Source organism: Neofelis nebulosa, chromosome 1, assembly GCF_028018385.1.
Source record: "Neofelis nebulosa isolate mNeoNeb1 chromosome 1, mNeoNeb1.pri, whole genome shotgun sequence".
NCBI lineage: Eukaryota > Metazoa > Chordata > Mammalia > Carnivora > Felidae > Neofelis > Neofelis nebulosa.
This window is the reverse complement of record NC_080782.1, coordinates 74,050,750-74,076,470: the sequence shown is the minus strand read 5'-3', so window position 1 is coordinate 74,076,470 and position 25,721 is coordinate 74,050,750. Positions and strand designations below refer to the sequence as shown.

General features: G+C 36.2%; 1 long non-coding RNA gene across 1 annotated transcript in view; it reads right to left on the bottom strand.

The window, feature by feature from the left end:
* Positions 1–211: 211 nt before the first annotated feature.
* LOC131509596 (uncharacterized) overlaps positions 212–25,721 on the bottom strand; it is a 161,137-nt gene continuing 135,627 nt past the window's right edge. The window contains exon 3 of the long non-coding RNA XR_009260601.1: positions 212–286. This is a non-coding gene — a long non-coding RNA (uncharacterized LOC131509596). The remainder of the gene's footprint in view (positions 287–25,721) is intronic.

Here is a 25,721-nt window from a genome sequence, read left to right as displayed (position 1 = left end):
GATTCCACATGTATCAATAATTCTTTTTTTATATTTATTTTTTATTTGAGAGAGAGAGAGAGAGAGAGAACATGAGTGGAGAAGAGGAGCAGAGGGGGAGACAGAAAGAGCGAGAGAGAGGAGAGAGAGAGAGAGAGAGAATAAATGAGGGGCTTGATCCCATGACCCTGGAGTCATACTCTAAGCCGAATTCACGAGTCAGATGCTTACCTGAGTTAGAGCCACCCAGGCACCCCAATCAATAGTTCTTTAATCAAATTCTATTTCTATTGTGATGGCAAAGGAGCTGTAAAATAATAAGAAGAGATGCTAGATTATGGGGTATATAATATTAGGAAACAGCAAATCTTTTTATTTTATTGTATTTATTTTTAAATGTTTATCTTTATTTTTGAGACAGAGAGAGACAGAGCATGAGCCAGGGAGAGGCAGAGAGAGAGGGAGACACAGAATCAGAAGCAGGCTCCAGGCTCTGAGCTGTCAGCATAGAGCCCGACGCGGGGCTTGAACTCATCAACTACAAGATCATGACCTGAGCCGAAGTCGGACGCTCAGCCGACTGAGCCACCCAGGTGCCCCAGAAACAGCAAATCTTTCAAAATGTGTGCAAGATCCTGCCAGTCTGACATGATTTTAAACCAGATAATCTTTGTCTACCCATTTTTTTAAAACTGCACTTCGGAAAATTTCTTCAGAATTTTCAAAATATTTTGGCTTATTTTAAGTAGAGAAATCTTTTTGTTCTAGATATGAATTATTTAAATATCTATATTTTATTTGGAACAGTTTTTAGTAAATAAATATATCAACTTAAACAATACCTATTGAGGTAAAGATAAGACCAAGTACTGATAACAGTTTCCTCCTTGAGTCCATAAATTAGTTCTGATAACAATTTTGCAAAAATTTTTAGAAAACATTTTGAAATATGATAACATAAATGGGCAAAGTAAATAGTGTCCTACTTCTTCAAAGGAAAACACTTAGTATGTTTATTATGTTTTTATCACTCTAATGTTTCCTCTGAGACTAGGAAATGCAAGTACCCCATGAATGGGCATTCTGGACTTTTTTATTATTATCATTTTCCCTTCTCTTCCCTTTTAGTTCAAGGCTTTAAGGGTCATTAGGCCTCTAAAACAGCTGTACACTTGAAGATAGTTCCTTTGTTTTGTTAGCCTATATCAAAGTTTGCAGTATTCTCAATTCCTTCCCTATGATGTTTCCCCCATCCACTCCTGAAAGATTTATTGTATCTTCTTTGGTGTTCTCCCTAAATTTGGTAAGTGTACCAGTTAAAGAACTTCATATAGTTTTATAATGTTTTATGTATCTCCTTTTAATAGATGGGATTACCCTAGGGGCATAAAAAATAACTTACTGAACTTCTCATTCCAAGATCTTACTTTATGATGGGGATATAATAGATATTCTTACTTGGCAGAGGTTGAATTTACTTAAATTATAATGAAACAGAAATGAGGAGATTATAAAGCACATGGTAAAAAGAAAAGCAGAGGGGATTTTCTTCATAGAAATTTAGAGTTAATAAGTTTGAAATAACAATGTGTTTATAGTTTAAAGTTCCAAAGTAATAAAGGTGAAAGTATGAAAATCTCTGTATGAAATGATTAAAAAATATCTTCTTGATAAATAAAGAAAACAGAAAATCAAAAGGAAAAAATGTCCTGACAACCAATGTCAGGAATTTATAAATCAATCAATCAATCAATCAACCAATCAGTCTTTCAAGTTACTTTGACATTGGTAACTAGGAGCATAATAGCACAGTTGGAAATGAGAGAAGCAAATTACATAGAAATGTATACACTGCAAGGAAAATATCAGTGAGTTGAAACTAAGAGGCTTATTTCAAAGAAGTTAGTCATGTAGCAGGTATAGTTTAGAAAACAGACTCAATTGTTACCTTGCCAAATAGGCCGAGAGAACTTCTATTACTTGCAAAAATAAAAGTGTTTTTCTAAACTGGATATCAATTGTGTGCTAGACAAGCATGGATGAATGTTTGAAGTTTTTTGATTGGGGAAGGAATGAAAGAAGAGATGGAAAGTAGCATGTGTTTCGTTATTGTGATTTGTAGGTGGTAAAGACACACAGAAGTGTGAAGTATCATTTTAAAAGATTTATTCTAAAGGATTTTTAAATTTGTGTTGTCAAGAGCATAGACAACAATCAAAGTGGTGGAGTTTGGGTGAGTTCCATTCAGAGTTCTGCTTGCTCTCTTCAGTAAAATGATGGGTTCATCAAAATCAGGATACAAAGTAGCTCACTGATGACAGTAAATGTCAGTGGAATCTCTATAGTATTTATAAGGCATACTGAAGTTGAATAAATGAAAAGGATTTTATTATGATCTATTATATTCCATAAAACTATGAAAATAATCTTGCTTATGAGAAGAATAAAAGCTAGAGAAGGAAATAAAGAATTAAAACCAACAAAAAGAAGGTATATAAGTAAACTAAAAATGTATAAACTGAATAAAATATAAAATATAAATATGTAAATATACCAAAAAAAAAAAAGGATTCCAGGAGGATTACAACTTTATTACATTTGGTTCATTTTCACTTCCAAAGTCTGAGTTACCTTTTCAGAGCCAATCAGCTTCTAGGTCTAACACATAAGTGAAAACTCAGACTCTACTGGAAACCTGAAGAAGAAAGCTGATGCAGTATTCTTTTCTTCCATTACATGAGAGTCTGTGATCCCACGTTTGGCAATTCTGTGTTTAGAATCAGAACAAGGTGGACCCTGGGTCATATCTGGCCCAATGAGATTCATGAACTCTCTGGAAGAAGGGTGCAATAACAATGCATGAAGGCTCCTGAACACCCTCAGCTGAAGTATAATCAGAGAGATTGACTGAATCCTTTCCAAATTTCCAACTAGAAAAATATGAAGGGGCTGAAGCGAAACAGACTTTTGCTCTGACAGTCAAGTGCTGTCCAACAAAGTACAATGGGCCCCTCTCTGAGATGTCTGCATCAATAGAACTCTTAGTTCCACATGGGATGACGACAGCGTGTGGAAAACTTAAACAGTACATGACTCTGTGGTAAAAGTATTCACAGCAGGGGTGGCTAGGTGGCTCAGTCAGTTGAGTATTCAACTCCAGCTCAGGTCATGATGTCACAGTTTGTGAGTTTGAGCCCCACCTCACCTCGGATTTGTTGCTGTCAACACAGAGCCTGCTTCAGATCCTTTGTCCCCCTCTCTCTCTGCTGCCCCTCCCTACTCACTTGCTCTCCTTCTCTCTTAAAAATAAATAAATACACATTTTAAAAAGTATTCACAGCAATTGACTTAGAAAATGAAGAATTTATAGTGATACCTTAAACTACATTTACAAAAATTGATATATATATATATGTGATAGATGGTAAATATCTTTATATAAATAGTTATAAAATGTTTTATCAGTGTTTACAAAATTAAAACAAACCTAGTGAATGGGAGTATTTTGTTGTAATTTTATGATGAGTACTTAAAGTAATGGTGGGTCTTACAATTGATAATACAATAAAGTGTTACATACTGTTAAATAATGAGATAGTATGGGGATGTATAATATTAAGTAGTTCATAAAGATTTTTAAAAATTTTTTTTTTAATGTTTATTTATTTTTGAGACAGAGAGAGACAGAGCATGAATGGGGGAGGGTCAGAGAGAGAGGGAGGCACAGAATCTGAAGCAGGCTCCAGGATCCGAGCTGTCAGCACAGAGCCTGACACGGGGCTCGAACTCACGGACCGTGAGATCATGACCTGAGCCGAAGTCGGACGCTTAACCGACTGAGCCACCCAGGCGCCCCCATAAATATTTTTGAAATAGGAAAGTAATAATGTAAGGAAAATTCTAATAATGTGTTGGAAGCAAAGTACTTATTTATATTAGAAAACATAAGAAAATGTATATATGAAGGAAAAGCAAAAGAAAAGAGTTCCAAACGTTTCATTTGCTAATAGTGGAAGAGAAAATTGTCCAGGATTTTAAGTACCCAAATGTCTCATATTTAAGAGACATAAAAGACAGAGGTAGACCAGAGCAACTTAATTGAGATAAAATATTTCTCATTTTTATAATTTTTTTTCTCATGAGTCCTGAAGAAAGGAAGACAAATCATTAACTAAATGCATAAATAAAATAAGTGACCTTAGGAAAGTTTAGGATTAAGGTCCTAAAATGACATTTGTTCACACTAACAAAAGTAAGCAACAAGAAATGATGATATAGCATTATATAAGTAATAAATCTAAGAAACATCACAAGATTAAACTCAATTATATTTAGTTGTTGTAAATCCTAAGAGCAGTATGCCTTCTTTAAAGACAGCAAGGAGTCAGATTAGACTAAAAACATGCATTCTCACAAGTATGTAAATGTCCCAATTCTCACCCCCATTCTCCTAGAAATACTAATGTACTTGACTTTATACTTGTTCCTGCAGACACCATTCATGTATATACAAGCGTAAGCACAGATATTTTTGAGGGAGTGTTCCTTTTATTCAAAGGAAGTAACATTCCAAACTTGTTCCCAAATCTGTTCCTCTCACCAATAAAAACATTGTTTTTTTTTTTTTTTTATCCATAATACATGTCGACTCACCCAGTTTTTATATTACTAATTGGTCTATCATATGGATATTGATCATATATAATCAATACCCTATTTTTAATTTTTAAAAATTTTTAAATTTAATTTTATTTTAGAAAGAGAGGGAGTATATGCAAGTGGTGGAGAGCCGCAGAGGGAGAGAGAGACAAAATCCTAAGCAGGCTCCATGCTCAATGTGAAGCTCAATGAGGGGCTCAATCCCATGACCCTAGGGTCATGACCTGAGCCAAAATCAGGATGCTTAACCAACTGAGCCACCCACAGGAGGCCCTCAATACCCCATTTTTAAATGTTTACTATGAAGATGCCTCTCAGATCTCCTGCTGCAGGAAACATAATTAACTCAAGGACCCAGCTGCTGCACTCAGAAATCCATTGCTTTATTTCTATCAAGATTATGCTTCCTGTGGACTGCTCCAAAACAGTGACTGAAGGTGGCAAGAATACTAATTCAGGACCATTTCTGAAGGACATAGGAATCCTCTGATGTGCAGTTTTGGCTTGAGTTCTCTTTGACAGTCTTGCTGAGTATTTCTCAGCTTTGCACTAGGGTCTCCAATGGTTCCACATAATCTTCCCATCCTTCTCTTCCTTCCACCTTAGGTCATACTTGGCATCTGGCAACTCTCTCAGCCTCAGCTGGCTTCTTCCATTTTCTCTCAGAAGAATTTTTCCTAATTAATTTCTTGAACATTAATTCTCATCTTAGGGCCTCAGAAGGCCCAGACCAACACATTTAATATTTTTCAGCTATTTGGTAATATACATAAAGCATATGTAAGTGAAAAAAATCTCCATATTTGTAAGAAATTGTGTCTTAAGATTTACTACAAGTTTTCATCAATTATGCTCAGATCCGTTACACACAGGTAGAGTTGGATTAGATGTGACAGAAAATTTGATTGCCCTTATTCAACACAGCTCATTAAAACTATGTTTGTTTTTAAGAGTTGTTTGTTTTCCATCTCCCAAAGCTATGCCAGTTAACATGATTTATTGATATAGAGAACAGGACTATTCTTTATTAATTATATTCTAAACAATAACACTTCATCAGCAGTTTACTTAGTGTTAGTACTAGCCTAATGGGAAAAAAACACTAGATCTAACTAATGGTTCTCTTGTCATTTCAATCATTTTCTCCCTCCTCAACTGCAAATCACAATAGTTTGTTGATATTTTGCTTTGAATCTCCAACATTGTCACATTTCCCCTAGGTGGATTTATAAAAGAATTAAAATGCTGTTGGACTAGTAAAATATTATTTAGTATAAAATTTCATTTTATTATAGTTAGAAGAGAACAAAATCAAAGTCTTATATAAAGGAGGTCATTTGAGTAAATGAGCTTCACAAAATGATTTACAGCTCATACTAAAAGGTCTGTAGGATGTCATTACAAGTCAGACTAGTGATTGTCACAGATATTAAAAGAAAACTTGAACATTGTAAAGCCAAATTGTCACATTTCGGTATCTGAAATTGCTATGGAAGGAATTAGCAGGATGAAAAATTGTTGCCAATTATACTTCATTTATGTGAATATTAGTCTTCATTTAACCCAAGGATCTCTCTGTTGACTAGCCACTCTGACAAAGACAAGGTATTGGTGTTCTTCAAACAATTATAATTTATTTAAATAGGTAGTGAATAAGATATTTTAAAAGATACTATATCATTTAGCATTTAGTGAATCATTTTTTAGCAACTAAATTTTTATTAATCAAAGTTAGCAAAATTTCTTAATAGTCAAATGATTCAATGAGTAAATGTATAAACTTAGATTTACTCTAAAAAAGAAAATTTGAATGATCTGATTTCCTGCTGCCTGGTGCACAGCTGGGAAAATCAAATCCAGCTTACAAGCTATTAAGTGACAAGTAAATATCATAGGAGTGAACCAGATAAACAGGCAAAGTAATCTTTGCCTATTTATAGTCTTACCCTTCTGCTATTCAATAATTTATTCAGCAAACTCATGATTTGTATCTAAGAATGGCCCCAGCTTTCTTTGAGCTTCTGTGTTAGATATATCTTGTTTAAATTAGCTGTTATATTTACAACACAAAACCTCTCATGGAATCAGTCTTTGCTCTTAAAGTGCTACCAAGCATCCTACACACTAAGTCTAGTGCTCCTAGCACAACTCAAATAAGTAACAAACTAAGTGACTTAGCTTAGCAAAAATAGATAAAATTAAGCTATATTAAAACTGAAAATTTCTCTCCATCAAAGGACACAGTCAACAGAGTGAAAAAGCTATCTATGGAATGGGAGAAAATATTTGCAAATCAAAAATCAGATAAGGTTACTATAAAGAATATATAAAGAACCCCTACAATTCAAGAACAAAAGCAAAAAACCTGACTGAACGTGGGTAAAAGACTTGAATAGACCTTTCTGCAAAGAAGATAAAAATGGCTAACAAGCACACAAAAAGCTGTTCATTAGGAAATGCTGAAATTATTAGGAAAATGCAAATCAAAACCACAATGAGATGCTACCTTATCCCATTAAGATAGTTACTATGCTAAACATCAGAAACAAACAACAAAACCCAGAAAATCACAAGGGTTGATAAGGATGTGTGAAAATTAGAACTCCATGCACTGTTGGTGGGAATGTAAAAATGGTGCAGCTATTATGGAAAACAGTATGGTGCTTCCCTCCAAAACTTAAAAGAGAATTACCATATGGTCCCGGAATTCCATTTCTGGACAGACACCCAAAAGAATTGAAAGCAGGTCTTGAAGAGGTATTTGTGCACCCATACTCATAGCAGTATTATTTACAATCACCAAAATGTAGAAGCTACTGAAGTATCCATTTATGAATTAATGGATAAACAAAATGTGGTAAATACACACAACTGAATGTTAATCAGATTCGAAAAGAAAACAAATTTTCCATAGGTTTTCTGACACATGGTACAACAGGGATGAACCTTGAAGACATTATGCTAAATGAAAATAAGCCCTTTGCCCCACAAAAAAATACTGTATGATTCCCCTTGATATCTCAGTCTAGGTATCGTTGATACCTAGATGTAGCTACCTAGAGCAGTCAAATGTATAGACACAGAAAGATGAATTTTGATTTCCAGTAGCTAGGGGGAAATGGGAAGAGTGTTGTTTAATGGGTATAAAGCTTTATTTTTACAAGATGAAAAGAGTTCTGGAGATTGGTTGCACTACAATGTGAATACTTTGCACTGCTGAACTGTAGAGTTAACATAATTAAGATGGTAAATTTTATGTTATGGTGTATTTTACAACAATTACAATTTTAAATTTTTCTTTGAATATTTTCTAAGTCATCAATTTGAAAAAAAATGGCCAAAAGAAGGAAAATGTTCTTTCCTCAATTGTATTATTTATATGAAAACATTCAATATATTTCTTGGCACATAGAAAGGACTAAAAATGGTAACTGCGTTATTTTTTCAGTAGACATAAAAGTATATGTATTCAGTTTTTCCTCACTTAATGACTTATAATGGATAGGTATTAGTTTTTCACCAGGAACACAAAGATGGTATTTTAAAAGGCTTTTTATTGGGGTGCCTGTGTAGCTCAGTTAGTTAAGCATGCAACTTCCACTCAGGTCATGATCTCGCAGTTCATGGGTTTGAGTCAGCTCAGAGCCTGGAGCTTGCCTCAGATTCTGTGTCTCCCCCTCTCTGCTCCTCCCCCACTAACACTCTGTCTCTCTCTCCCTCTCTCAAAAATAAATAAATAAAAGGAACTAAAATTTAAAGGCTTTTTATTTTACAATAGAATAAAAATTTTACCTAGGATGGCCCCTACTAAAAGGCACTTACGTCCTAAGAGCATCCCCAAAGCTCAGTTATTTCTACTTTCTTCCTCCCTCCATCTCTGAGATTTAAATCCTCCAGTTCTTTACATTACCCGAGGCAGTATCCTTCCTCATGGAAAGGTATTATCTAAGTTCCTTTAATTGTACAGAATACATGAATGATGCAGCTAAAGACAGGGGACAAGTAAACCAAAGAGAACAGTAAATGAAATTCATGACAGAATTGAAATAAAGCTTACTGAAAGACGGTAAAAAATTTCATTTTAAAGATTAGTAACCTGTGACCAAGATAGTAATGCGATTTGCCACAAACTACACAACTAATTAATTAAAAGCAAATCAGGTAGAAGAACCAGGAGTTTCAGTTTCTCTCTTTGACCATAAAAAAGCCAATTCACATGCACCCTCATTCAGATAATTATTCTTTAACTTCTAATTGTACTTACACATACAAAGCTGAAGATAGAAGATACTTTTATATTTTACTTCAATGCAGTGGATATTTTGATCTTTCCAGTTTGACTTTAAGGCCATTTTGCTTCCCATTAATGGTAAAAGTATTTTAACCAGAATTTCTAGTTTATTTACAAACATTTTGTCAATTAAGTTAATTTTTTAATTTGTAGACACTTATAAACATAGTGTCTATAGTAAACAACATAGTAAAAACATTTCCCTTTTTCCATTTTTCTTTTCATATTACTATTACTGTATTTACTTAATAAGGAGAATTTTTATCATAAATTTTACAATGAAGAAGGAAGATTTTTATTATAAATTTTACAATGAAGATCTCTCACTGTTCAGATACTCATCCATTTCAAATTTCAGCAATTAGAATTACTGTCGAGAATCATGATCATTGTTTCTACCAATATTCCCATTTCAAATTTTGCAACGTTCAAAGTTGCCAACAAAATGTGGTCATTAATTTTGATGACAGCTGTTTCTATGCTTCGAGTACCAGTATAAAATCATGTGAACTGAGTAAAGTATGAGTGCATGCATTTATTTCCTACACAATCTGTGAAAAAGTGTGAACAATTTCTCCCAAGTATTCTAGACTTGCTCTATTGACTGAAATACTTCCAAATACTCTACCTCTAAGTAATAATAAAAAGAAAATTACCTGTTCACACAAACAGGGTCAAAACTTCCTGCTTTCATCACAACTCCAGAACTCTCTTTCAGAGGATGTTTTACCAACATCTGAGTACCACCTGTGGCAAGATATGTAGTGAGGATATTGCCTGTTAATGGTTAAGATGACCATGTGAGAGGTGTTTGAAGTTCCTTTTATAAAGATTCCATGCTGATCACATGGCTGGGTTTTCTAGTCATTTCAGTGAAATTGCAAACACTTGGAGAGCAGGAAGCCTGCAGAAGCAATGGCTGAGAAAGACTAATTTAACAGGCTATACTCTATTTTGGTGGAGCTGCTTTGGCCTGAAACTAAGAAGTAGTGCCTATAACTTTGAATAAGCTATGGAGGTGGAAAGTGATAAAGAAAAAAGGATACTGGGTCAGCCTTTACTGTAAAAAATGACTTCCACCAGGGAGAAACACTGTCATCAGTAGTGACAATAGAAAAATATTTATTAAATCCACTAGTTTAAGTTTAATTGTAATTCTAAAGTTACTAAATGAATTTGAACCAGTCTATTTTCTGGAAAGAAAGAAAAAAATAAATATCAGTTCACTCAAGAGACAGTAGCTACTCCATCATATCATATCCCATTCATATCAAATTTCTGGGAGGGCAAGATTAAAGTCAACTAATACTTGATATTAACTGCAACAAATGTAACTAATTTTATGTAAATATTTTAATGCAATAAAGTTATATTTTAAATGTGATGTGTAACTTATTTCTGGTTGAATTCCACAATATGATCCTTGCTTCTACCATCTGAAATATAAGCATAATAACTACTGAGGTCTGAATGTCTGTGCCCCCCTCCCACTCCAAATTCATGTGTTGAAATCCTAAGAATCCCTAATGATGATATCAGGAGGTGGAGCTTCTGGTAAACCTTAGGCCATTAGGGTGGAGACCTCATGGGTTGGTTTTAGTCCCCATAAAAGAAGTTCCAGGGGCATGTGGGTAACTCAGTAGGTTGAGTGCCTGACTCTTGATTTTGGCTCAGGTCATGATCCCAGGGTCATGGGATTGAGCCCCACATCCAACTCCACATTGAGCATGCAGCCTGCTTAAGATATTCTCTCTCTTTTTGGGTCATTTCCTTTTTCTTCTTGATCAAACTGGCTAGTGGTTTATCAATTTTGTTAATTCTTTCAAAGAACCAGCTTCTGGTTTCATTGATCTGTTCTACTGTTTTTTTGGTTTTGATAGCATTAATTTCTTTTCTAATCTTTACTATTTCCTGTCTTCTGCTGGTTTGGGGTTTTATTTGCTGTTCTTTTTCCAGCTCCTTAAGGTGTAAGGTTGGGTTGTGTATCTGAGGTCTTTCTTCCTTCTTTAGAAAGGCCTGGATTGCTATATACTTTCCTCTTATGACCGCCTTTGCTGCATCCCAGAGGTTTTGGGTTGTGGTGTTATCATTTTCATTGATTTCCATACACTTTTTAATTTCCTCTTTAACTGCTTGGTCAGCCCATTCATTCTTTAGTAGGATGTTCTTCAGTCTCCAAGTATTTGTTACTTCCAAATTTTTCCTTGTGGTTGATTGTGAGTTTCATCGAGTTGTGGTCTGAAAATATGCATGGTGTCATCTCGATCTTTTTGTACTTAGAGCTGATTCGTGTCCCAGTATATGGTCTATTCTGAAGAATGTTCCATGTGCACTGGAGAAGAATGTATATTCTGCTGCTTTAGGATGAAATGTTCTGAATGTATCTGTTAAGTCCATCTGGTCCAGTGTGTCATTCAAAGTCATTACTTCCTTTTTGAGTTTTTGATTAGATGATCTGTCCATTGCTCTGAGTAGGGTGTTGAAGTCTCCTACTATTGTGGTATTACTATCAATGAGTTTCTTTGTGATTAATTGATTTATATATTTGGGTTTTCCCACATTTGGCACATAAATGTTTACAATTGTTAGGTCTTCTTGGTGGACAGACCCCTTGATTATGATATAATGCCCCTCTGCATCTCTTGATACAGTCTTTATTTTAAAGTCTAGATTGTCTGACATAAGTATGGCTACTATGGCTTTCTTTTGTTGACCATTAGCATGATAGATGGTTCCCCATCCATTTATTTTCATTCTGAAGGTGTCTTTAGGTCTAAAGTGGGTCTCTTGTAAACAGCATATAGATGGATATTGTTTTCTCATCCATTCTGTTACTCTATGTCTTTTGATTGGAGCATTGAGTCCATCGACGTTTATATTGAGTACTGAAAGATAAGAATTCATTGCCATTATGATGCTTGTAGAGTTGGAGTTTCTGATGGTGTCCTCTTGTCCTTTCTAATCTTTTTTGTTTTTGGTATTTATTTATTTATTTATGTATATATATTTTCATCTTTTCTCTACTCAGAGCGTCCCCCTTAAAATTTCTTGCAGGGATGGTTTAGTGGTCACAAACTCCTTTATGTTTTGTTTGTCTGGAAAACTTTTTATCTCTCCTTCTATTTTGAATGACAGCCTTGCTGGATAAAGAATTCTTGGCTGCATATTTTTCTGATTCAGCACATGTAATATATACTGCCACTCCTTTCTGGCCTGCCAAGTTTCTGTGGATAGGTCTGCTGCAAACCTGATCTGTCTTCTCTCGTAGATTAGAGACTTTTTTTCCCTTGCTGCTTTCATGATTCTCTCCTTGCCTGAGTATTTTGTGAATTTGACTAGGATATGCCTTGTTGGTTGGTTTTTGTTGAATCTAATGGGAGGTCCTCTGTGCTTCCTGGATTTTGATGTCTGTGTCTGTCCCCGGGTTATGAAAGTTTCCTGCTATGATTTACTCACATAACCTTTCTACCCCTATTTCACTCTTCCTCTTCTGGGACCCCTTGGATTCTGATGTTCTTCCTTTTTAATGAGTTACTGATTTCTCTAATTCTTACATCATGCTCTTTTACCTTAATCTCCCTCTTTTTTTTCTGCTTCATTATTCTCCATAAGTTTGTCTTCTATATCCCTGATTCTCTGTTCTGCTTCATCCATCCTTGCCGCCACTGCATCCATCCATGATTGCAGCTCAGTTATACCCCACTAAAAAGGAGAACTATAGACCAATTACCCTGATGAACATGAATGCAAAAATCCTCAGCAAGATATTAGCCAACTGGCTCCAACAATACATTAAAAACATTATTCACCACGACCAAGTGGGATTTATACTGGGCTTAACGGTCGGTTCAATAACTGCAAAATAATCAATGTGTTTCATCACATCAATAAAAGAAAGGACAAGAACCACATGATCCTCTCAACAGATGCAGAGAAAGCATTTGACAAAATACAGCATCCTTTCTTGATAAGTACCCTCAAGAAAGTAGGGATAGAAGGATCATACCTTGAGATCATAAAAGCCATATATGAAAGATCCACTGCTAATAGCCTTGTCAATGGGGAAAGACTGAAAAATTTCTCCCTAAGGTCAGGAACAAGACAGGCATGTCCACACTGCCAATGTTATTCAACATAGTAATGGAAATCAGCCTCCAAAATCAGACAACACAAAGAAATAAAAGGCATCCATTTTGGCCAGGAGGTCAAACTTTTACTGTTTGCTGATGACATGATACTCTATAAGGAAAACCCAAAAGATTCCACCAAAAAACTACAAGAACTGATCCATGAATTCAGCAAATTGCAGAATATAAAATCAATGCACAGAAATTGGTTGCATTTCTATACACCAAGAATGAAGCAGCAGAAAAAGAAATCAAGGAATCAATCCCATTTCCAATTGCACCAAAACCATAAAATACCTAGGAATAAACATAACCAAAGAGTTGAAAAATCTATACACTGAAAACTATAGAAAACTTATGAGAGAAACTGAAGAAGACAAAAAAAGGAAAAAGATTCCATGCTCCTGGATAGAAAGAAAAAATAATGTTAAAATATCAATACTACCCAAAGTAATCTACATATTCAATTCAATACCTAGCAAAACAACTTCAGAATTCTTCACAGAGCTAGAACAAACAATCCTAAAATTTGTATGGAAACAGAAAATATCCTGAATAGAAAAAGCAATGTTGAAAAAGAAAACCAAAGCAGGAGGCATCACAATCCCAGACTTCAAGCTATACTACAAAGCTATAATCATCAAGACAGTATGGGACTGTCACAAGAACAGACACTCAGATCAATGGAACAGAATAGAGAACCCAGAAATTGACCCACAAATGTATGGCCAACTAATCTTTGACAAAGCAGGAAAGAATATCCAATAGAATAAAGAAGTCTCTTCAGCAAGTGGTGCTGGGAAAAGTGGACAGCGACATGCAGAAGAATGAACCTGGACCACTTTCTTACACCACACACAGAAATAAACTCAAAATGGATGAACAACCACAATGTAAGACAGGAAGCTATCAAAATCCTCGAGGAGAAAGCAGGCAAAAACCTCTTTGATCTTGCCTGCAGCAACTTCTTACTCAACACATCTCCAGAAGCAAGGGAAACAAAAGCAAAAATGAACTACTGGGACCTCATCAAAATAAAAAGCTCTGCACAGTGAAGGAAACAATCAGCAAAACTAAAAGGCAACTGACAGAATGGGAGAAGATATTTGCAAATGACATATCAGATAAAGGGTTAGTATCCAAAATCTATAAAGAACTTATCAAACTCAATACCCAAAAAACAAATAATCCAGTGAAGAAATGGAAAAACACATGAATAGACACTTCTCCAAGGAAGACATCCAGATGGCCAATTGATACATGAAAAAATGCTCAATATCACTCATCATCAGGGAAATACAAATCAAAACCACCATGAGATACCACCTTACACCTATCAGAATGGCTAACATTAACAACGTAGGCAACAACAGATGTTGGCGAGGATGTGGAGAAAGAGGATCTCTTTTACATTGTTGGTGGGAATGCAAGCTGGTGCAGCCACCCTGGAAAACAGTATGGAGGTTCCTCAAAAAAACTAAAAATAGAACTACCCTATGACCCAGCAATTGCACTACTAGGCATTTATCCATGTGATACAGGTGTGCTGTTTCGAAGGGACACATGAATCCCCATGTTTATAGCAGTACTATCAACAATAGCCAAAGTATGGAAAAAGCCCAAATGTCCATCGATGGATGAATGGATAAAGAAGTGGTGTATATATACAATGGAGTATTACTCGGCAATCAAAAAGGATTAAATCTTGCCATTTGCAACTACGTGAGTGGAACTGGAGGGTATTACCCTAAGTGAAATTATTCAGTCAGAGAAAGACAAAAATCATATGACTTCACTCATATGAGGACTTTAAGAGACAAAACAGATGAACATAAGGGAAGGGAAACAAAAATAATATAAAAACAGGGAGGGGGACAAAACAGAAGAGACTCATAAATATGGAGAACAAACTGAGGGTTGCTGGAGGGGTTGTGGGAAAGGGGATGGGCTAAATGGGTAAGGGGCATTAAGGAATATACTCCTGAAATCATTGTTTCACTATATGCTAATTTGAATATAAGTTTAAAAACATAAAATATGAAATTAACAAAAAAGATATCTCTTGCTCCCTCCCTCTCCCTCTCCTTCCACCCCTGCCCCCTTCATGTGCTTGCTCCCTCTCTCTCTCTCTAAAAAATAAAAATTAAAAAAAAAATGAAGTTCCACAGAGCTCCTTAGACCCTTCCTCCATGTGAGTACAAAAGTAAGAAGGTGCCAGCTATGAACAAGGAAGAGAATGCTCACCAAAACATGACCGCGTTGGCTCCTCAATTTTAGACTTCCCAGCCTCCAGGCTGTGGGAAATAAACTTTTGTTGTTTATGAGCTATCTAGTGTATAGTATTTTGTTATAGCAACTTGAAGAGAGATTTAAAGGCAGCAATCAATGAATAATGAAATGTGGTTTAAATTTGAAATTTAAGAAGAAAAAGAGAGAGAGAATATGTATGTGAGAGAGAATAGAGAATTCCAGCTTGGCTACACATTTAATTCTGGAAAGAGCTACATCAGACAGAATGTAATTCACAAAATTCTGAAAATTAAAACAAATACTGTGGAATTTAATGATAAGCATGCAGAATGGAAGAGTTGGCAGACCAAGAAAGATTCAAAAAATTGTTTGTATCAGATGTTCCTATGACAAGATATGAGCCTTTTATCAGAGGCAAGAAAAAAATCACTTTTTAATTTGTCCATAGTGAATCGAATCGATTTCTAAAGCACAAGAATATACACATTTACAGGAAGATAATATACCCAGTGTGGCTGACTGAATAATGCACAGGATATTTCACATATACAACCACAGAGGAGAATGCAGAAACCATTTGTATTTGTTTGCTGGGGCTGGCAAAACAAAGTGCCGCAGACTGGTGGCTTCAACAATGGAAAATTTTCTTACAGTTCTGTAGGCTAGAAGTCTGAAATCCAGGTGTCTCAGGGTTGGTTTCTTCCAAGACCTCACTCCTTGGCTTGTAGATGGCCATCTTTCCTGTCTTCACATAGTCTTTCCTCTCTGCGTGCCTGTGTCATAATCTTCTCTTCTTATAAGGACAATAGTCATTTTGGGTTAGGGCACACACCCCTGTGACTTCATTTTTACCTAATTCTCTCTTTAAAGACCCTACCTCCACATCTTGCTCATTCTGAGCAATGGGGTTCAGACTTCAACATGAACGTTTTGAAAGGGAAAATTCAGCCCACTACAGCATTATTCAGTTCTGCAAGAAAGAGCTGCACACAACACCTGCCAATCTTTTTCCCTCTTTTTAGTCTTGCTTCTTCACAGTGGAAGAATATACATAATACAGCACCCAGTACCTAAACTGTTATTCAGAGAGTAAGGAGTTGTCAATTATACTGAGAAGTGTATCACATGGGATATATACATATTACATCAGACTAATTTGAATATCTGAACAAAGCTTACCATATTAATTTTGAAAATATTAAAAAGAAAATATGTAGCATAATGGAAATATGAGAGTTAATATTTTTAAAGGGAAAATAAAATTTTAAAATTAAATAATTTCTGTTTTAAAAATTAGAAGACAGATCAAGTGCAAAAGAAAATACGGTAAAGCCTTGGATTGGGAGTAACTTGTCCTGCAAGTGTTCTGCAAGACAAGCAAACATTTCTAATAAATTTTAACTTGATAAATGAGCAATATCTTGCAATACAGGTAGTATGTGATGCCGAACATCATATGATCACAACTGAGCCAAGGGTTCTTCTCTCTCTCTCTCCCTCTCTCTCACTGTGGGCTTGTGGGTGATTATCTCCCATGCCCAGATGCTTGGTATCAGGCCGTGGTGTTTGGCAGAAATCAGTGATTTTTAAGAATGCTGGAAGGTGTCCACCCCTGGCACCAGTATACTTCAAAGCACCTACAGACAGTCCTTTGCTTTTCCATATAAAAGTAAGCTTAGGAATGCTTTGCTTCATTCTAGGTCAGACTGCCTGCAGGTAGAGATCCTTCCCTCTACTACTTTATTGCCAGTATTTAAATACAGTATATGACAAGAGTTTATTAATACTGTACTGTAGTCAACATCCATGCGAACATATACAATGGCCCCCAAGGCAGACGATTCCATTGAGCAAATAGATAGCAGTGATTCTGTTAGTGATAGTGAAAGTCATCCTACACAATAACCTTCCTCTCTCTTGTCTCCCTCATACCAGCCACGAAGGTTTTCAAAGGTAAGTGCAGGTTAATTTGTTTACTTTTCTTTATATTTTGTATTTTCTTTATTATTTTGTATTATAGTATTATAACTTTTTTATATGAATATTTTTAGGTTGTGGAAATATTTAGGCTGTGAATCTGAGTTTCCATTATTACTTATGGAGAAATTCGCTTTGATATGCAAGTGCTTTGGATTACAATCATGTTTCCCGAATGAATTATGCTCTCAAACCAAGGTTTTACTGTACACAATGATGGAGGAAAAAAAAAGAAAAAAGTAAATTTCCACAGATGAAACACTGAAGAGAAACAATAAGAAATAAGTTCACTAAAGCCAAAAGTCAAAGTAAGATGATAAAATTAAAAAAGAATGAGATAAAAGGATGAGGTTGGATTAAGAAAAAAATAATAAAATCCCAGAGGAACAAATTAGAGGATTAAGAAATATATTAAACCAAATTACAGAGTTTCTGTTTCTGAAAATCTAGTTACTGACAGTCTTAGTCCAGTAGGGTTTCTATAACAGAATAACAACTACTGGGTGTCTTGTATACAACAGAAACTTATTTGTCACAGTTCTGGAAGCTGGAAGCCTAATATCAACATGGCAGCCAAATGGTGTCTGATAAGGGTATCTGGTTCATAGACAAACATCTTCCCACCATGTCCTTACATGGTGGAAGGGACAAGAGAGCTCACTGGAGTCTGTTTTATAAGAGCACTAATTCCATTCATGAGGGTTGCATCTTGATGACCTAATCACATCCCAAAGGCCCCGCATCCTAATATTATCACATTGGACATTAGGATTTAGTGTATGAATTTTTGAGGAACACACACATTCTGTTTATAGCACTGACATTAAAGAAAACTTCAAAATATTCTATGTGAAGTCAGGAACAAAAGATGGTATGATTTAGATAATTAGAAAGAATATAATAAAGAGGGCAAATTGGAATGCACAATCCAAGATGGTAAACAAATGTAACCCCCTTTCAGATCCTTAAACATGCTCTAAAGTTCTCGGAAATGTAGGAGAAACTGTGCTACTAAAAGTGCTCATCATTCCATGATTCATTTTTCCTTCTTACAATAGAACAATCTGGCTTTTCTTGCACAGTGTTATCCAGCTGGAGAATGCCCTTCTCAGGCTCCATTGTAGCTATGTAAGGCCATTGATTAAGTTTGTGCCGAATGATGCAAGCAGATGTGATAAGTACAACTTTCAGGTCACATTTTTATAAATGATATTTTTAACCTTTCCTTTTTGAAAGCTCATTAGATGGCGGTAAATTAATTACAACTAAAGTATTAACCCACAACAATAGAAAAAATAGAAATTTCTCCATCAACACAAAAAAGTTTTCAGTTAAATTCTGCAATATGAAAAACAGGAAAAAAGTATGTTAACCAATAAGTAGAGCACAATTTAAAAAGCTACTCTCTAGAACATAGCCTGAATTTAGTACTGTGAAAAAGACAGTAAATTTTTCCCAAAGGCTAGGAAATTCTCCAAATTTGAAGATCTTTATAAAAGGCAGGAGAGACAAATGTGACAGGATATCGGAGAAATAATGACCTGATAAATAACAGTCAAATATCTAAAAGTGACCCTAATAACAAGAAGCAAAAATGAAAGAGTTCCTCTCTAAACAAATTTACTGAATGGTTTGTGGAAAATGACCTAAGATAGTGTGGGTGGTGTTATTGCAGAATGAAGGTCTGCATATTTTGGTATTTTTGAAGCCCATTGTATACTCAGCTTGCCTTATTCACAAGAAGAGAGGCACAAAAGAAATGTCACCATGAAGAAGCATTCAAAAATACTAGCCGGAATACTTCAAAAATAAATGCCATAAAAAGGGAAGGGGCATTTTAGATTAAGAGAAACTAAAATAGGCATAATAAATAAATTTAGTGTGTGAATATTAGTTGTACACAGATATTAAAAATGAATAGCTAGGAAAGATATTCTAGGAGATATGCACTTAAAGACGTATTAATTTCCTTTGCTGTGATAATGGTATTGTGGGTATACAGAATATCTTTATTTCTTAGAGGTGCCTGCTAAGGAATCATGATGTCTTATTTTAGCTCATGTTACCTAGGAAACAGCTCCTTAGGGGCTGAGACAAAGGTAGATGGGGTAATGTTTTATTGAGGGCAGGATAGGAAGCATGAGAGGAAATGAGTGACTCAGGGAGGACAATCAAATTCAAGGGAATGTATTAAATATTTGAGACATAGCTTTGCAGAAAACTAAAGCTGGTTGATCTGTCTTATAGGGCATCTCTTAGAAAGACTGTATGAAGCTACAGAACCTATAGGCCTGAGATGGCAAGCTACTAATCCATTAGTTCTTCCCATCTCTTATGGTTTAGTGGTCAACATCCACCCAATGGAAAGTTAACTGTCTTGATCTATGAGGTCATGTCTCTTGGCTCCACCAGAGAGCCTCTGATAAAGCAACATTCTCTGTAGGTACAGTCCAACCAGGGCCTGGTCATGGGTTTCTCCAGTCAGTAGGTTACAGACATGTGATTTTTTAGTCTGTGATAGAAGTAATGTCAGCAATATAGACCAGTACTTTAATATCATTTAACTAGTTCTGAAACGTGTAAGCTCTACTCTGGCCAGGAAGCAAGGCAGGCAGTCAGGTTGGAGGTGGGGGTAGTGGGAGAACCCAGAGAGATCTGGAATGCTACAAAATTTGGGCATTGTATGGTTCACTGGCCTCTTACATCATTTTACCACATCCATATCTCATATGAGATCAAAACCTTCTCACTTCTGAGAATCGAGACACATCCCCATACTTTCAAAGTGAGGAATTGTTGCAATCTCTGAAAATTAGATTGGATAGGAATGTTAGCAAACCAAGTTATTGTTCTAATGTTTCAGATGGTTCTGGAAATTGTTATTTTTTAATTTTCCATCTCCATTTCCCATTCTAGGTTTTCATCATACTTGATCAGAAATTTAGATATTCTGGATTGTTTACCTGTAAAATGTTCCGGAATTTCTCCCTCAAATATTCTAAACCCTTAATTTCTTCATCTTGGTTCATCCTCAGATTTTGTGATATCCCATTTACATCTATCATTGACCATATTTCCAAGTGAATCCACTGGGTCTTTGCTCCTTACTGATGGCTTTTTCAGTGACAACCAGGTTTTTAAGCTAATCAAGTTTGATTTTCCTTTTCTTTTAAGTGTATTTATTTATTGTGAGAGAGAGAAGGACAGGGAGAGAGAAAGAGAAGGGGGGGAAGGGCAGACAGAGGGAGAGAGAACTCCAAGCAGGCTCTGTACTGCCAGTGCAGAGCCTAAGGAGGGGCTCGAACTCACAAACCATGAGACCATCACCTGAGCCAAGATAAGGAGTTGGATGCTTAACCCACTGAAGCCACCCAGAAATTCCTCAAGGTTGATTTTCCTAGGCAGTATTTGTACTCTTGTCATTGTGTGATAGTTCAATAGGATGAAAAATTCATAAGTGGTTAGTTAGTGGTAAAAGTTTCCAAATAGTGCAATTCTTACTGTGTCTCTTGGAAGAAGCACACTTCCTCACCTGTGAACCACAACTTCTAACCCAGCAGAGCCTACTTTTCAAGGAGCAGAAGTATCAAATGAAGGGAGTGATAAAAAAAAAAAAAGGAACATTCCTACTTTTACTTCTTGATTCTTAAACTAGTGTACTCTTGATCTTAAGGATGCATCATTTTTCATTTTTATTGATCAAGATCATATATCATAGCTTGTAAGACTATACGCCCAAATGCAAAAGGTATTGCCAGAGATTGATACCTTAGCTTTACCACCAACAGGCTTTTCACCACTTTTTCAGACAAGCAGTTTCTGGGTTTGGGAATAATATGGTAAAATCAACAAATTCCAACATCATAAGTCAATTGTTATCTCTCTTTTTCCATGAACAAGTCCTTTGATCTGAAGCGATAAAACATGGATATGTCTGTCATTCCGTAAGTCCTTGAACAGTGGTTATGCTCAAGGTTTCAAAGTCAGAGAAGGAAAGGACAAATTTGGAGTATAATAGTGACTTCAATAAGGATGCATTGCTGCTCCCTTGAGAGTGGAAGGGGTTCAAAGTAACTGTCCTGCCCCAAGAAGATTAGCTGGCTTTGTTGAGAAATCATCAAGTACATAAAATCAGCTTCTGATGCTAGAAATTTAGATATTTAGCAGTGGAAGCAATATCTCCAGCTTGGTAAGAGAGGCCTATATTGGTGTCAATGCATGCTCTTTTCTTTGAGTGGGGAAGGATGCTTGACATCCATAGGACAGGCCATCCTGTCCATCTAGTTGTAAAGTCCTCCTCAAGTAAATGTTCTCTGGTGGTCATTGAAGTTAGACAAAAATATCTATACACGTATTTCCTATTACAAGTCTGTCCAAATACATATATATACCAGAGGGCATTTTCTGACCTTATGGGGTTGTTTTCCCAGTCTCTTCACCAGTTTCCCAATCATTTATCACAGCTGAGGAGTCAGTCCTTATTTCTACCTTGGACCACCTATCTCTCTTTCATAAATGGCCAATCAATTGTACCACTCACAGCTCTGCACCCTGAACAATTTTCTCTCAATGTTGCCCTTCACAGCAATCCATGAGTGGAGCTGTGATGTAGCCGTAGTCTCTCTAATACTGATATTATCACTTCTATTGATTTGTAAACCAGCCCTAATCCCTTTCCTCCCCTGAGGCTGAGCATTAAGAATGTCCTAGGGGTCATTGTGTGTTCAGGGAGCAAGAGAAGTAGGGGACAGGGGAATTCATAACACTGACCCATCTCATTTTTTTATGCCATCTGGAAAGACTTGAACCTGACTCCTCATTTACCATTTTTATTTTTCAACAGTTTTCTTCTTCTACTACTGCAAAACACGTGACTCAGTTGATTTGATATCAATCAGATCATCAGTGGGTTCTCTTGCCCAAAGCCACTTGATGCCTCACGTTCAGTTGCTTAGTCTCTGTTAGGGTCTAGCAGTGCACCAAGTGTATAGTCTAAGACTACAGGAAGATGAGAGTCTCCTTTAATGCTGTCATAAAAGCCCTCTGGCTTTCACTATCTGCCTTTAAGTTGACAATCGGTTGTCATTCACCTGTCAGTCTTTTCCAGACTTTCACTGCTATCAGACACAAATTACACTAATATTGCATCAAACTGGTCAGTCACTCGTAGCAGCCACTGATCTCCCATTATGTGTTTTTGACACCTATGCCATCATGATGTCACCGAATATCAGGGATTGTTATCATCCCTTTACCAACAGCAATATGGTTTCTATTGCTTTCAGAATGGAAAACAACCCAACTCCAAAACCTAGCCCCAAAGTTCCAGTTACTAGTGCCATTCCTGTCACCAATTATACCAACTCCCTAGAAAACAGAGCCTGAAAAAAATGTGTGTGTGCTAACAATCAATGGGGAGGTGTGATTTCAGAGAAACAAGCATGAGAACAATGGGGAAGGGAGGCAAGGAAAGAGGGACAGCGATGACAAGGGGCTGTATACTTGAACTGGCCAGTTTCACAACTTGGTTGTTTGGCTCTATAGGCCACCTCCGGAGAGACTGTACAAATCTCCTGCATCTTGAAGTAGTCCGTGAGTGGAGAAGAGGGAAAAGAAAATAAATTTATTGGTTGCTTCTTCCTCCTTGTTCCTGTGTCTCATTATCAAAATAAATTACATGAATCTTAACTCTGAATCATTTTCAGGTTGTACCACCTGACTACCAGGCAGGATATGGTTAGGCCAGAATCTTTGTGGCCAGTCTAGCCAGGGAACAGGCTGTGGTCTCAGGCACTGAGGCATGGGGCTCTTAGGTCTATGGTAGAATCAGTGTCCACAACTTTACAACTGTGGGAATGGCATGAGCCTTTGCCAAGGCTGTTTTGTTCAGGAAACATAGCAAGAGCCAATGCCTAAGAAGAGGGAATAAGAAGTTCTGGAATGTTCCGAAACCTGGGTCTGGTACAGACCTGCAACATACTTTTAAATGGTTCAGAAAAAAAAGACAGATAAAGAGAATAAAAAATTACAGATAAAACAATAATAATATCTGACTCTAGAGGAGGCACACATGCATGCAAAGGCATACAGTTAGATTTTCTATGTTTGGAAAATTTAAAAGTTAAAAAAACAAAGTTGAAAAAACAATAAAGCATGCTTTCTTAAGGTAAAAAAAAGTGAAATTTGAAGAAATTCCACAAAAATAAGAATTAAAATAAAGGATTTCTTGAAAATATAGGAAATATACAAGGTCAATCTGTAAGATTTCCTTTCCTTTTCAACATTTAAATGAGGCACTTTAATATGTTTTATTTAAATGTCAATAGATGCTGCACTCTATTTAAAATAAAGTTTTCCTGGGGCACCTGGGTGGCGCAGTCGGTTAAGCGTCCGACTTCAGCCAGGTCACGATCTCACGGTCCATGAGTTTGAGCCCCGCGTCAGGCTCTGGGCTGATGGCTCAGAGCCCGGAGCCTGTTTCCGATTCTGTGTCTCCCTCTCTCTCTCTGTCCCTCCCCCATTCATGCTCTGTCTCTCTCTGTCCCAAAAATAAATAAACGTTGAAAAAAAAAATTAAAAAAAAATAAAAATAAAAATAAAATAAAATAAAGTTTTCCTATAATTCTAGCTGTATACATGCACACAACAACTGAACTTGGAATTCTTCCACCCCAATTTCAGTTGAGTCATGGGGACAATACATGCTACTACATTACAAAGTGGGTAGCAACGTAGTCCACAATGACAGATGTCATGCAAAGTGGTCATAAGCCTACTGAAGAACTCATTAACAGGGAGAGAATATAAGGATAGGATTTTTGAGAGACTGGAAAGCTTTTGGGTTTTGAGGAAAAATTGTTTGGAAAGTCTTGTGAATTTTTCTGGAGGGTAGAAGGAAGTTATCTTACTGGGGTTTTATGGAAACTTCTATATGTCTGCTGCAGTTAGTGGACACAATATTCTGACATGTGAACACATTTAAGGAAACTAAGACAGGATACACTGGCTAAAAACATCAGGGCAGCATAAAAAGAGAGGTTCATTTAGAAGATGGCTGCATACCTCAATGCTAATGTGACAAGACTGTATGACTTGTGGGACAAGACACTGAAATCATAGAGGGACTTTTGGCCTGGGGTCATTTAAAAGCAAAGTGATTCTGATCAAGAAGATTCTGCCAGAGAGATTTTAGCAAATATTTAGCCTCATCAGGGAAAAACAAGATAATTTAACATGGAATTAGTTTCAAATTTTGATTATTACATGATGCCAGGCATTTTTCTTGAATTGGGACAATTTTACCTCTTAAAGTGACCATAGAAATTTATGTTATCTTAGATAGAGTGAACAAAACAATCAAGAGGCTCACGCATGTTATCATTTAAGATGAAGGAAACCCTGAGAATTTAACATTTTAAAGGGTCACATGAGACTCCAATTTTCAATTGTTGCATCTTATGATTCTTGGTTCATTCAACAAGTCTTTTTCATAAACATATGATAAGGATGACAATTTTTATGGAGATATTTTTGTTTATTTCTCTGAATTTTTTGTACCCGATTTTCAAATAATTATACATGTAGGACAATTTTTTAAAGACATGTTTAAAAAAATAGGGGCACCCAGATGGCTTAGTCAGTTAAGCATCCAACCCTTGGTTTCAGCTCAGGTCATGATCTCATGGTCCATGAGTTCAAGCCCCACATTGGGCTCTGTGTTGACAGTGCAGAGCCTGCTTTGGATTCTCTCTCTCCCTGCCTCAGCCCCTCCCCTGCTTGTGCTCTCTCTCTCTCTCTTTCTCAAAATAAATAAATAAACTTAAAAAAAAGTAAAAATAAAAAATAAATAAGCAATTTTAAATATTTAATCTTATTTTGGATTCTTGTATATGTATGCCTAATGTCTATATATACCTATTTTTCTGAACTTGAATCATTAACATTTACTGATATTATGAACATTTATGGTTTCTTTCATGTATTTTATCTAAATCTTTAGAAAAAAAACCTTTTAAATTTTTTTGATAGGGAGAGTGCACGTGAATGGGGGGAGGCGCAGAGAGAGAGGAGTGAGGGAGAGACAGAATTCCAAGTAGGCTCTGAACCACCAGTACAGATATCAACAGGGGGCTTGATCTCATGAATCCTGAGATTATCACTTGAGCCAAAATCAAGACTCTGAGGCTTAATCACCTAGCCACCCAAGTGCCCCAGGAAAACTATTTTAATTGTAACAGCTTTCCTTTGCAAAGTATAATCCACCTTTGAGATGGTAATTTTGATTCTAGCAATGAGGAGGCTGCCTGCTGCCTGTGTATCTAGAGAAGCTAGAGAAATTGACAAGGGTCAGAAGGAAGCAATGGGAGAAGTAGGTTGGGGTGGCAGATTGAGGCAAGTTTGATGCTTATTCAAGTGCCATTTTGTTTTGTTTTGCTTTG